Genomic DNA, 12,105 nt, shown 5'->3' on the forward strand with positions numbered 1-12,105 from the left:
AAAAATAAAAACCAGAGAGAACTATAAACATTTATAGATTTCACATAACAACCCTACATGACCAGTAATAACAAGCATACATCTACAAGTGGTACATGGACAAGATGAACAGAGAAGTGAAACGGTATATATTCATGAACACATGTAGGTTTGCAAATGAATGTGTGCTGCAAATATGTTCAGGGAAAAGAGAGTGAGGATGGAAATGTCAGGGGACAAGTTTTGATCTGAAGCTTTATGTGGCATTGAATGTTCCACTCACCCCTCAGTCTACAGCTGGTCTGAGGAGAAAAGGTACCTGGAGCCAGGCTGGAGCTCACCTGTACTTTGGAGTCAACCCCGGAAGACTCTAGTTTAGATCAGCTGAGCACAATCCAGCCAGTGGTAGGTGAGCAAGAAACAAATATTTAGTATGTACCACTGAATTGTAAGTGATTGCAATTACAAATATAGAAATGCAAAAGTAATAGTATTGATACTTTTTTCTGCTGTTCTACCCTTTCTCTAGACAGCTCTGGTGGCCTTGAGATAAGAAGCTACACTGCCAACCCAAAAGCACATGGTTTGAAACCACCAGCTGCAACATTGTAAAAAAGATGAGCAATCTCTTCCTGTGCAGTTTCCAGCATCTGAAAAGCAGTGAAGATCCAGCTATTGGTTGGTTCCGACTTGATGGTACGTAACAACCATCTCCTTATGAAGCATTCCCACACTTCCTCCTCTACTTTTTTCCTCTGCCAAACTCTTCTACTCTGAAAGGACTGAGGTAAAATCTTTATCCTTTACACAGATTTCAAGAGCAGACTTTATTTTTCCAAACACAACCTTTTCAAGAAAAAAAGCTTTTTTTCTCTTTGCGGAAAGAAAATCTTTGCTATTGCTGTGGTTTTTATTATGTGCCATCACACTGATTCTAACCCATGGTGACCCCCGTGTGCACAAAATAGGACTGCTCTATTATAACCTTATAAAGGCAGATTGCCAGGTGTATTTTCCAAGACACCTCTGTGGGAGTTTGAACTACCAACCCTCCAACTAACAGTTATGCATTTAATACCAGTGCCATTCTGGACTTCCTACTCTGCTGTTAAGATTTCAGAAATCAACAAGAAAGTAAGAAAGACAGAGAAATTCTTTCCTTATTGTTGTTATTGTTACATGCCATTGAGTCAGAACCTTCTTATAGCTGAACCTCCAGCAGGTTTTCAGAGACAGTAAATTGCATGAGAGGAGATTGCCCATCTTACCTTCACAGACAGCTGGTATAACTGAATTGCACACCTTCAGGTCGCAGCACAACTCTTTACCGCTAGACCACTACTAGGTCCCCCTCTCTTTGTTGTGAGGTGCTGGCTAGTTGATTATAATTCATATTGACCCCATGACCCACAGATTGAAATCCAGCCCTATCCTGCACCATCCCCATGACCTCTCTCATGCCCAAGCCCATTGCTGCAGTCACTGTGTCAATCCCTCCCACTGAGGGTCTTCCTGTCTCACGCTGACCCTCGATCTTTCCCGGCATCATGGTTTTTTCCTAGGACAGGCACCTCTACAATGTGTCCAAAGTATATGAGACCCAGTTCCACATTTCTGCCTCTAAGGAGCATACCAGTCAATACTTCTTTCAAGATAGATCTCTCTTGCCTTTCTTAGGACTCCTAATTTCACATCCTAGTAACAAAGGGTAAGCGGCAGCCTCTTGAGAATGTATCAGGGGAGTTCAGAACTCAGTAGGAAAGGCCCAGCACAAGCCAGGCATCTGTTCCATTCTATCATTCACTCTGAGAAACTTGAAGCAGCTTGGCAGTTGTCGCTGGGTGCATGAAGACTTCTCCTCCCCAGCCCTGCCTTGAAGTTTGGCCCTGTCCCCGGTCCAAATGGCAATATGTGTTCAGAAGGATGATTAATGTGAGCGGAAGGCTCCAGAGAATCTCTCAGGGCTCTTCTGTTTATTAAATATAAAAACCCCAGTTTAAATATAATGTCAAAGGTATGACACAGACCAACATGATCCAAGACAGACTGCTGGCCTTCACCTTCTACAGCTAAATGTTCCTCAGGTTTTGACTTCAGGGCTTAAAGACTCTAAAGATTTTCCGAGAAGACTCAAATTGCTCAAGAAGGAGGTCAGAGGAGGCCAGCAAAGTCCATTCATTTCTTGCCATCATCCGTTCTTAATGGCAGAGACTGTGGCTTTCAGGATGGAGAACAGTACAGAGTTGGGGGTTAATAGCATGTGCCTTTTCCTGAATATCTGTCTGGTCTATGTTCCCCACCCCACCCCACCCCTATCCCGCAGCAATCAGACTTTGGTCCCATCATTCAGGCCTTTAATAAATAGCAGCTATGATTCCTACTGTTAGTTGTTTTAGGTGCCGTTGAGTCAAGTACGACTCATAGCAACCCTGTGAACAACAGATCTGAACTCTGTCCTGTCCTCATTGTCTCTGACACACTTGGGCCCATTGCTGCAATCACTGTGTCAGTCCACCTTGTTGAAGGTCTTCCTCTCTGATGCTTTCCAAGAACTAGTCTCTCCTAGCAACATACCCAAAGTGTGTGAAACGAAGATCCAACATCCTTGCCTCGTACGCCATGTGTAAAGTGCCCTGGTGGTGCATTAGTTCAGTACTTGGCTGCTGAGTCCATTTGAAAGCACCAGTAGCTCCTCAGGAGAGAAGATGTCATCATCTGCTCCTATTGAGATGATGGACTAGGGAGTCCTATACGAAAGCTTTTCTCCATCACACAGGATTGCTGAGTCACACTTAACTCAATGGCACACAGCCTCAATGTCTATGCCAGGCACAACTCCATGAACTAGAGTTATAAGACAATGCCCAAGTCTTCTGCTCAAACTCTGAAGGTAGAAAGACAGACAACACTCAAGTAAATGTGTGAGAAGTTTGATAACTATGTATGGGGGGAAAACAAGCCATAGTGTTAGGGATCAAATTGTGTTTCCACTAAACTGTGTGTGGTGGCAAAACACATCAGGCTGCCAGCCTTAAGTCAGAGGTTCAAATACACCCACTTATCTGTGGGTCTCGTCCTGTCAAGATGTACAGTCTCGGAAACTCTGATGGAGGGTCACTATCAGTCAGAACTGATTCCACATCAGGATGTTTGGTTTGTGTGTGTACGTGTATGTACATATTGTTGTTGTTAGATGATGTTGGGTTGACAACAACTCATAGCAACTCTATGAACAGCAGACTTAAAAACCTGTCTTCTCTAGTGCCATCATCACCATCCCTCAAACCCACTGACCCAGTTTCTGTGTCAATCAATTTCACTGAGGGTCTTCCTCTCTTTTACTGACCTTCCACCTTTCCAAACATGATGTCCTTTTCCAAGGTCTGACCACTTCTAACCACGTGTCCAAATACATATAGATATATTCTAATCTGATATAATATCAGGTTTCCATAAGACAATCCAGTGTAATGAAATCAATCACCAGAGTTCCTTCCAATATAAGGTGAGTCTGAAATGTAATCTCTTCTGAATTATATACAGAGCAGACTAGCATAGACACACGTGGGCACTAACAAGAGAAGCCAGATGTCAAGTGATCATCATCTACAAAGCAAAAAGTGCCCTGCAATGCCAGCAAGACAAGGCTGAGTCCTTGACTTGAACCTTTAGTGTCTAGATCTGTGAGGAAATACTATTTCATTCTTTACAGCCACCCGCCTACAGTATTTGTGCATCTTGGTCACATAATGCTGCTGTCACACGATATCACAACATCACAGATATCACAAGTCGATGTTTTTAACAAACAGATATTTATCATCTTGTAGTATACAGAATAAATAATTGCAAACACAAAATTCAATCATTCTATTTCCAGCCTCATTTCTATCACTAACCCCATATTTTCCAATGCAAAACCTATACATGGACCAAGAGGCAGTCATCAGAACACTGCATGGTTCAAAACTGGGAAGGGTGTATGCCAGGGATGTGTCCTATCTCCATACCTTTTCAACCTGTATGCAGAACAGATTATCCGGGAGGCTGGGCTCTATGAGGAGAAGTGTGGCGTCAGGATTGGTAGAAGATCTATTAACAATCTGTGTTATGCAGATGACACACCCTGCTTGCTGAAACTAAGGAAGACCTGAAGTGCTTGCAGAGGGTCAAGGACTGCAGCCTCCAATATGGATTGAGGCTCAATATCAAGAAGACAAAGATTCTTATCACTGGACCAATTAGCAGCATCAGGATAGATGGTGAAGCGATTGAGATTGTTCACAGCTTTAATTTGCTTGGCTCCACAGTCAACATTCTTGGCACCAGCAGCCAGGAGATTAAAAGGCGTATTACAATGGTAAAGTCTGTTGTTAGGGATCTCTCCAAAGTACTGAAGAGCAACGGTGTCTCTCTGGAGACTAAGGTGTGTCTGATACAGGCCATGGCCTTTGCAATCATTTGTTATGCATCAGAAAATTGGACAATAACTAGGGAGGATAGAAGAATTGATGCCTTTGAGCTGTGGTGCTAGAAAAGAGTATTGAGGGTACCATGGACTGCTAAGAAAACAATCAGGTTCATCCTGAAGAGGGTTAAACTGGGCTGCTCCTTGGAGGCAAGGATTCTGGGGCTTCGTCTGACATACTTTGGACATGTTTTAAGAAGGGACCAGTCCTTGGAGAGGGACATCATGCTTGGGAGGGTGGAGGGACAGTGCAGGAGGGGAAGACCCTCTATGAGGTGGATTGATTCAGTGACTGGGGTAATCGGGATGGGTGTGTCAGAGACGGTCCGATTGGCACAGGACAGAACAGAGTTTAGGGATGTTGTACATAGGGTTGCTATGAGTCACAAGTGACTCGATGGTGCATAACAACAATGACAATTCCTTCTTTACTGTTTTTCACTTTTGCATTCCAGTTACTAATTATTAACACATTCTGATTGTATATTCAGGCTACAAGATTTGGTAAAAATTTTCAATTTCTTCCTCTTTTGCTCCACATGTATGAGCATATATTTGAATAATGGTCATGTTAAAGGGTCTTTCCTGTGTACAAATGTATATTATTCTACCTCTCACAACATTGTATTTCAGGATAGAACTTGAAGTTTACTTTTTTAGTATGAATGCAACAACATCCTTCCTCTGTTTTTCATTCCCTTCGTAGTATATCATTTTATTATCTTATTCAAAGTGGCCTAATCTGGTCCATCTCATCTCATTAATGCCCACTGTATTGATATTCATGTGTTCCATTTCGGTTTTTTAATAAAATTTTTATTTTAATTAGGATTTTAACAAAAGTTTATAAAAAAGTTATATTTTCATTAGTTTGTTGTTGAACATTTTACCCCCTTTCCCTTCTCCCTTCCTAGGTTGACTTTTTAATACAAATTTATTTACAAAATTCCATTTCATTTTTAACAATGTCTAGTTTTCCAACATTCAAGGTATGTACATCACATGTTTTAATTATTAAGTGATGTTTGTTATTGTTTTTCCTCCTTTCAACTGCCTTCCAATCTGGGCTCCACCACTACACTACTATAACTATCCTCATTCCTTCATTGTTCATAGGGTTTTCCAAGTTCTGGTATTTAGAAAGTAGATGGCCCATCTTGCTTCCTAGTCTGTCTTAATCAGGGAATTCCACTAAAACCTGTCTACCATGGCTAACCCTTATGGCATTTGACACACCAGGCATAGCCTTCAGTATCACAGCAATGCCAAGTTACCTCAATACAGCAAACTGGCAGACAAGTGCTGTACCACTTTGAACAATATTCTACACACCCACAATTAATATCAGCAAATCAAAACAACTTCGCCTCCAGAATCCAAATGTTCCAAGCTGGAGACTCTCAGGCAGGACCCAACCAACTTTAAATACAATGGTCAGCCCACCAGGTCTTGATTGCTTAAACAAGAGGTTTCCAGTCCACAGCTGACTGTTAATGAAATAATAATGGAAAATCAGCCTACACTTGATTGATAAGAAAATTTTAAAAAGTCCAAGCAGTTTACACCTGAATTTCAAGTAAGTCAAAACAACTTCCTCCCCAGAATCCAACTGTTTCACACTGGAGCATCCAAGACGGAGCCGTGGAAGTGCTCACCAGTCTATGCCAGGAAATTTGGAGGATAGCTGTGTGGCCAACAGATTTAAAGAGGTCTGTATTTGTTCCCATCTCCAAGAAAGCTGATCCAACTGAATGTGCAAATTATCAAACAATACCATTAACATCACATACAAGCAAAATACTACTGAAGACCATTTAAAAATATCTGCAACAGTACTTAGATATTGAACTGACATAAGTTCAAGCAGGATTTAGAAGACGCCATAACATCAAGGATATTATTGCTGATGTCAGATAGATCCTGGCTGAAAACAAGAAATACCAGAAGAATGTTTACTTGTGCTTTATTAACTATATTTGTGCTGACATTGAAAGAAGTTCCAGAATACTTAACTGTGCTCTTGTGGAACCTGCACCTGTACCAGAAGGCTGTTGTGTGAACGGAGCAGGGGAACACTGTGTGGTTTAAAATTGAGAAGGGAGTAGGGCAGGGCTGTATTGTCTCTCCATATCTATTCAATCTGTACGCTGAGCAAATTTTCCAAGCAGCTGGACCCTATGAAAAGGAGTGTGGCATCAAGATTGGAGGGAAACTCATCAAAACCAATGTTAGACAGATGACAAAAACTTGCTTGTTGAAAGTAAGGAATACTTGAAGCATTGTTGCAAAAGATCAAGGATGAAGTCTTCAATATGGATTGCATCTCAATGCCAAGAAAACAATGATTCTTACCATTGAACCAATCAGTGACTGCCAAAATGGACTCTTTTGTATCAGGAAGTGTGAGGATGGCGCAGGCTAGAACAGGATACAGATCTTTTGTTCGTAGGTTCACTATGATTCGTATGCAACTCAAAAGCACCTAACAACAGCAAGTATGCCTACAACAAAACTGACTATAGTTGTGGAAGAAATCATTGGAAAAGGCCAATATTGGCAGTCCTAGGTCAGGAATGGACTGTGGGTCAGATCACCAATTACTCTTATGAAAGTTCAAGTGAGACTAAAGAAAATTAAAATAAGTCCGTAGGAACTAAGATATGATCTCGAGTTAATTTCATCTGAATTTCAAAATCATTTTAGGAATAGGTTTGAGGTATTGAGCATCAATGATCGCAGACCAAATGGGATGTGGGATGATATCAAGGATATCATCCACAAAAAAAGCAAAAGTTCACTACAAAAACAGAGGAGAAAGAAAAAGTTGAACAACGAGTATAGGGAACTAGAAATCCAGATTCAAGGTGCCAGCTCTAGGAGAATGACATGCTCTGTTGAAGACCTTTGTTTCCTTCAGCATCTGGAGGCCCAGCATCCTTCAAGGCTTCCTTATGTCTTGATCTTCTCTGTGTCATAGAGTTTACCAACACAGAGTCTTGGGTCTGAAAGGCATTTTCTCCTCCTTTTCAGCTTGCTCTTTCTCCTCTTTTATCCCCTAAGAGATAAGAGATATTATAGGCCAAGCCCCAGAGAAATCTCCTTAAACTGGTTCACGACTCTGATGAAAGTACTGATGTCACATTCCATACTTAATCCTTCTACCACAACTTGGCTTATCAGATCATGTTGTTGTTGCTGTTGTTATTATTGTTTTTGTTGATTGCCTTCAAGTTGAGAATGACTCATAGGGACCCTTGAAAAAAAGGCCTGATGCCCCTCTACAACTATCAACATTTATAAAAATTCATCGGTAGATCATTTTATAATATCTACATTATATCTTAAGTACATGTATTTTAGGGGAACACAATTTAATCTTTGACTGTGTTAGAGTAGTACTACAAAACTAAGACCTAGGGCAACAGGTTGCAAGTAAATATGAGGTACATTAATATTAGGCAAGATCATTAAGGAATTGATGAAAGTTTAGTGAAGGAAGAGAACACCCTCAATGATATTAAATTACCGTAGTCATTTCAACAATGGGCTTAACCACAGTGGAGATTGTAAGGATGGCCCGGGATTGGGAAAAATTTAAATCTGTTGTAAGTAGAGCACCTATGAGTGGGAGTTGACTTGAAAGCATGTAACAAGAGTAAAAAAACAGAGAATTCCCAAAGTAGAGACACCCAAGAGGTCTGCTCTGTGACAACTGGTGTACTTCATGTGTATCAACATCGAGTTACCCTGAAGGATAGGTAGTATCCTGTCTTACAAAGGAGAAAAACAAAACACAGAGAAGCAAAGCAACTCACTCTATGTCACACAGCCAATGAGTAGAAGAGCTGGAATTTGGACCAGGTGTCACGACCTTCAAGCTGAGCCACCAAGCCACAAACTGCCTAAAGGAGCAGGTGGCCTAGAATTGAGGCTGGAGATAGGAAGGATAGCCCTGTAAAGATGTGGAAAGAGACTACTGTAGTTCTAGAGGCAAGAAATGGTGGTGTTGAGGACCAGGTGGCAGTAATGGATACAGGTAGAAGCTATGATATATTTAGGGGTCTGTTTTTATCCTTCAGTATGATGGATGAAGAGATTGAAACTGCCAACAACTTCATCTTGCTTGGATCTACAGTTAACACCCTTGGTACCAGCAGTCAGGAAACAAGGAGATGCATTGCACTGGGAAAATCTGCAGTTAAGGACCTCTCCAAATTATCAAGGAGTAATGATGTCAGTTTCAGGAATGAGACACGTCTGATTCCAGCCATAGTCTTTACGATCATTTGCTATGCATCTGAGAGCTGGACAATGAATAAGAATGACAGAAGAAGAATTGATGCCTTTGAGCTGTTGTGTTGGAGAAGAGCACTGAACATCCCATGGAAGACAAAGAGAACGAATAGATACATCTTGGAGAGGGTGCAGGCTGAGTGCCCTTTTGAGGCAAGAATGATGTGGCTTCACCTACATACTTCGGGCATGTTACTAGGAAGTGCTATTCCTTAGAAAAGGACATGATGCTGGGAAGGGTAGAAGGTTGGTGAAGGAGAGGAAGACCCTCAACCAGGTGGAATGACATGGCAACTGCTGCAATGGGCTCTTGTGTGTCAGGAAGTGTGAGGATGGCACAGAATAGAACGGGGCTCAGCTCTATTGTTCATAGGGTCGCTATGAGTCATACTTGACTCAATGGCACCTAACAACAACAACAACAAGTGTTTGTTAAATATTCACTTCTCTTAATAAATTGTAAGGTTTAGTACAATCTAATCTCTTCTGAGATTAAGATACATGTATTTTGCCCACTTTGTGCTTATAATGCCTGGTACAGTGATAAATTCAGAGTTTGATTGATTAATTAATTAGCATGAGCCCAGCCTAACGTCTTGAATTCCAAATCCTTCACACCTGCTAAGTGTTCAATTTTTGACAAGTTAATTAAATTCTCTGACCCTCACTTTCATTTTGAGGGCAGACATTCTATCACAAGGTTTCACATCAACCAAATTAAGTGTTCTGGGATTCATATTCTTCTGAATCTTAGTATAATTTGTTATGATGCACACAGCCAAATGTCTTTGCTAGTCAATAAAATACAAGTAAACATCTTTCTGGTATTTTCTACTTTTAGCCAAGATCCATCTGTCGTTGGCAATGATGTCCTTCTTAACCATGGCTTCTTCAGAGGCCAACTTGAATTTCTGTCATATGTACTGTTCTAGACATTTCTTAAATAGTCTTTTGAAAGACTTTACTTGTACATTTTACCTGTCACATATTGTTCAAGAATTTTTGCATTGTGTTGAAATACCTTATTTTTTTAATGGGACTGAGCATTGATGGCTTCCAGTTGGTTAATAATGTGTATCCCTTCCAAAATTCATGACTTAGACTAGTGATCATCTACAGGGCTGGGTCTATTTCTTGAAATGCCTCAACTGATATTCCATCAATTCTCGGTGCTTTACTTTTTGCCAATGCCTCAGTGCAATTTAGACGTCTTTTATTAATACAATTGTTCTTGATCATATGCTACTTCCTGAAATGGTTCCAATTTTGACCTTTCTTTAAAAAAAAAAAATACAGTGGCACTGGGTATCCAAGAACACTTAATTGTGCTCATGCAAAATGTATAGACCAAAAAGTGGTTGTCCAAAGAGAACAAGGGAACACTGCATGGTTTAAAATCAGGGCTGTATCCTTTCTCCACATCTATTCATTCTATAGACTAAGCAAATCATTTGGGAATCCGGACTATATGAAGAAGAATGTGGTGTTAGTGTCAACGGAAGACTAATCCACAAACTGCAACGTGAATGACACAAGCTTGCATGCTGGAAGTGAGGAAGACTTGGAGCACTTACTGAAGAAAATTAAAGACTACAACTACGGATTACATCTCAATACCAAGAAAACAAAAATCCTAACTAAGCAACATGTTGATAGATGGAGAAAAGATTGAAGTTGTCAATGTTTACCGTTTACGTGGATCTACAATCAACACTGATGGTAGCAGCAGCCAAGACATTTTTTAAAAATGTGCTGTATTGCAAAAATCTGCTGTTAAGAACTGCTCAAAAATGCTAACAAGTACGGATGTCAGTTTAAAGACTGAAGTGTGCTTGACCCAAGCCCTGGTGGTGTTTTCATGTGCATGTGAAAGTTGGTCAGTGATAAGAAAGATTAAACAAGAATCAATGCCTTTGAATTGTAATGTTGGCAAAGAATCTTGAATATCCCTTAGAAGGCAAAAAGTATCTTGGAGGAAGTGCAACCAGTGTACATCTTAGAGATAAGGATGGCAAAACCATTTGTCAGGAGGGGCTAGTCCTTGGGAAAAGATATCATGCCAGGAAAGGTGGAAGGTCAGTGAAAGAGAAGAAAGCCTTCAATGAGATGGACTGACACTGAACATGACAATAGACTTGAGCACAGCAGCGATTATGAAGAGGAAGCAGGATAGGGCAAGGTTTTGATCTGTTCCTCATAAGGTTTTTATGAGTGATCACAGACTCAATAGCACCTAACAACTACAGCATTACAAGTTTATCAAGCACTGGTGGGACAATGTTTAAGAACTTGACTACTAACCTAAACGGTGGCTCTTCAAATCCACCCAATGACTCTGTGGGAGGAAAAACCTAGCAGTTTGCTTCTGCAATGATTTCAACCCAGAGAACCCAATGAGGTAGTTCCGTGCTGTCAGATGGGGTCACTATGAATCAAAATTGACTCTATAGCATCTAACAAGATCGCAAGGTTAGGTTTACCTCAATAGAACAAATAATTTAGTGCAAGGCTGCTAACTAAAAGTTGGTGTTTTGGAGTCACCAAGAGGTACCTTGGAAGAAAGGACTGGCCAATTGCTGAATAATAAGGCCCAAGAAGACCTTACAGAGTGCTATACTACTACGAAAGACACTAGGTCATCCAGAGTCTGGATTGGTAATCCCTGTAGTAATCACAGGGTTGAGTGTTGAGAGAGTTAAATAATGTTTTAAAATATTTTTATTGGTTTCCATACAATAATTCCTTTGTTGTTGTTGTTATGTGCCATCGAGTTGCTTGCGACTCATAGCCAACAACAGCCCTAAACTCTGCTCTGTCCTGTGCCAATCTCACTGTCTCTAACACTCCCATCCCAATTATCCCAGTCACTGAATCAATCCACCTCATAGAGGGCCTTCCTCTCCTGCGCTGTCCCTCCACGCTCCCAAGCATGACGTCCTTCTCCAAGGACCAGTCTCTCCTCACAACATGTCCAAAGTATGTTAGACGGAGCCTCAGAATCCTGCCTCCAAGGAACCACCCGGTTTAACCCTTTCCAGGATGAATCTGTTTGTTTTCCTAGCAGTCCACGGTACTCTCAATCCTCTTATTCACAGCTCAAAGGCATCAATTCTCCTTCTATCCTCCTTGGTCATTGTCCAACTCTGATGGATAGCAAGTGATTGCGAAGACCGTGGCCTGTATCAAACGCATCTTAGTCTCCAGAGAGACACCATTGCTCTTCAGTACTTTGGAGAGGTCCCTAACAGCAGACTTTCCCATGGCAATGTGCCTTTCAATTTCCTGGCTACTGGTGCCAAGAGTGTTGACTGTAGAGCCAAGCAAACTAAAGCTGTGAACAATCTCAATCTCTTCACCATACATCC

This window comes from Elephantulus edwardii, unplaced genomic scaffold (genome assembly GCF_000299155.1).
Source record: "Elephantulus edwardii isolate Elephantulus edwardi_28Jun2011 unplaced genomic scaffold, EleEdw1.0 scaffold00250, whole genome shotgun sequence".
Classification (NCBI taxonomy): Eukaryota; Metazoa; Chordata; class Mammalia; order Macroscelidea; family Macroscelididae; genus Elephantulus; species Elephantulus edwardii.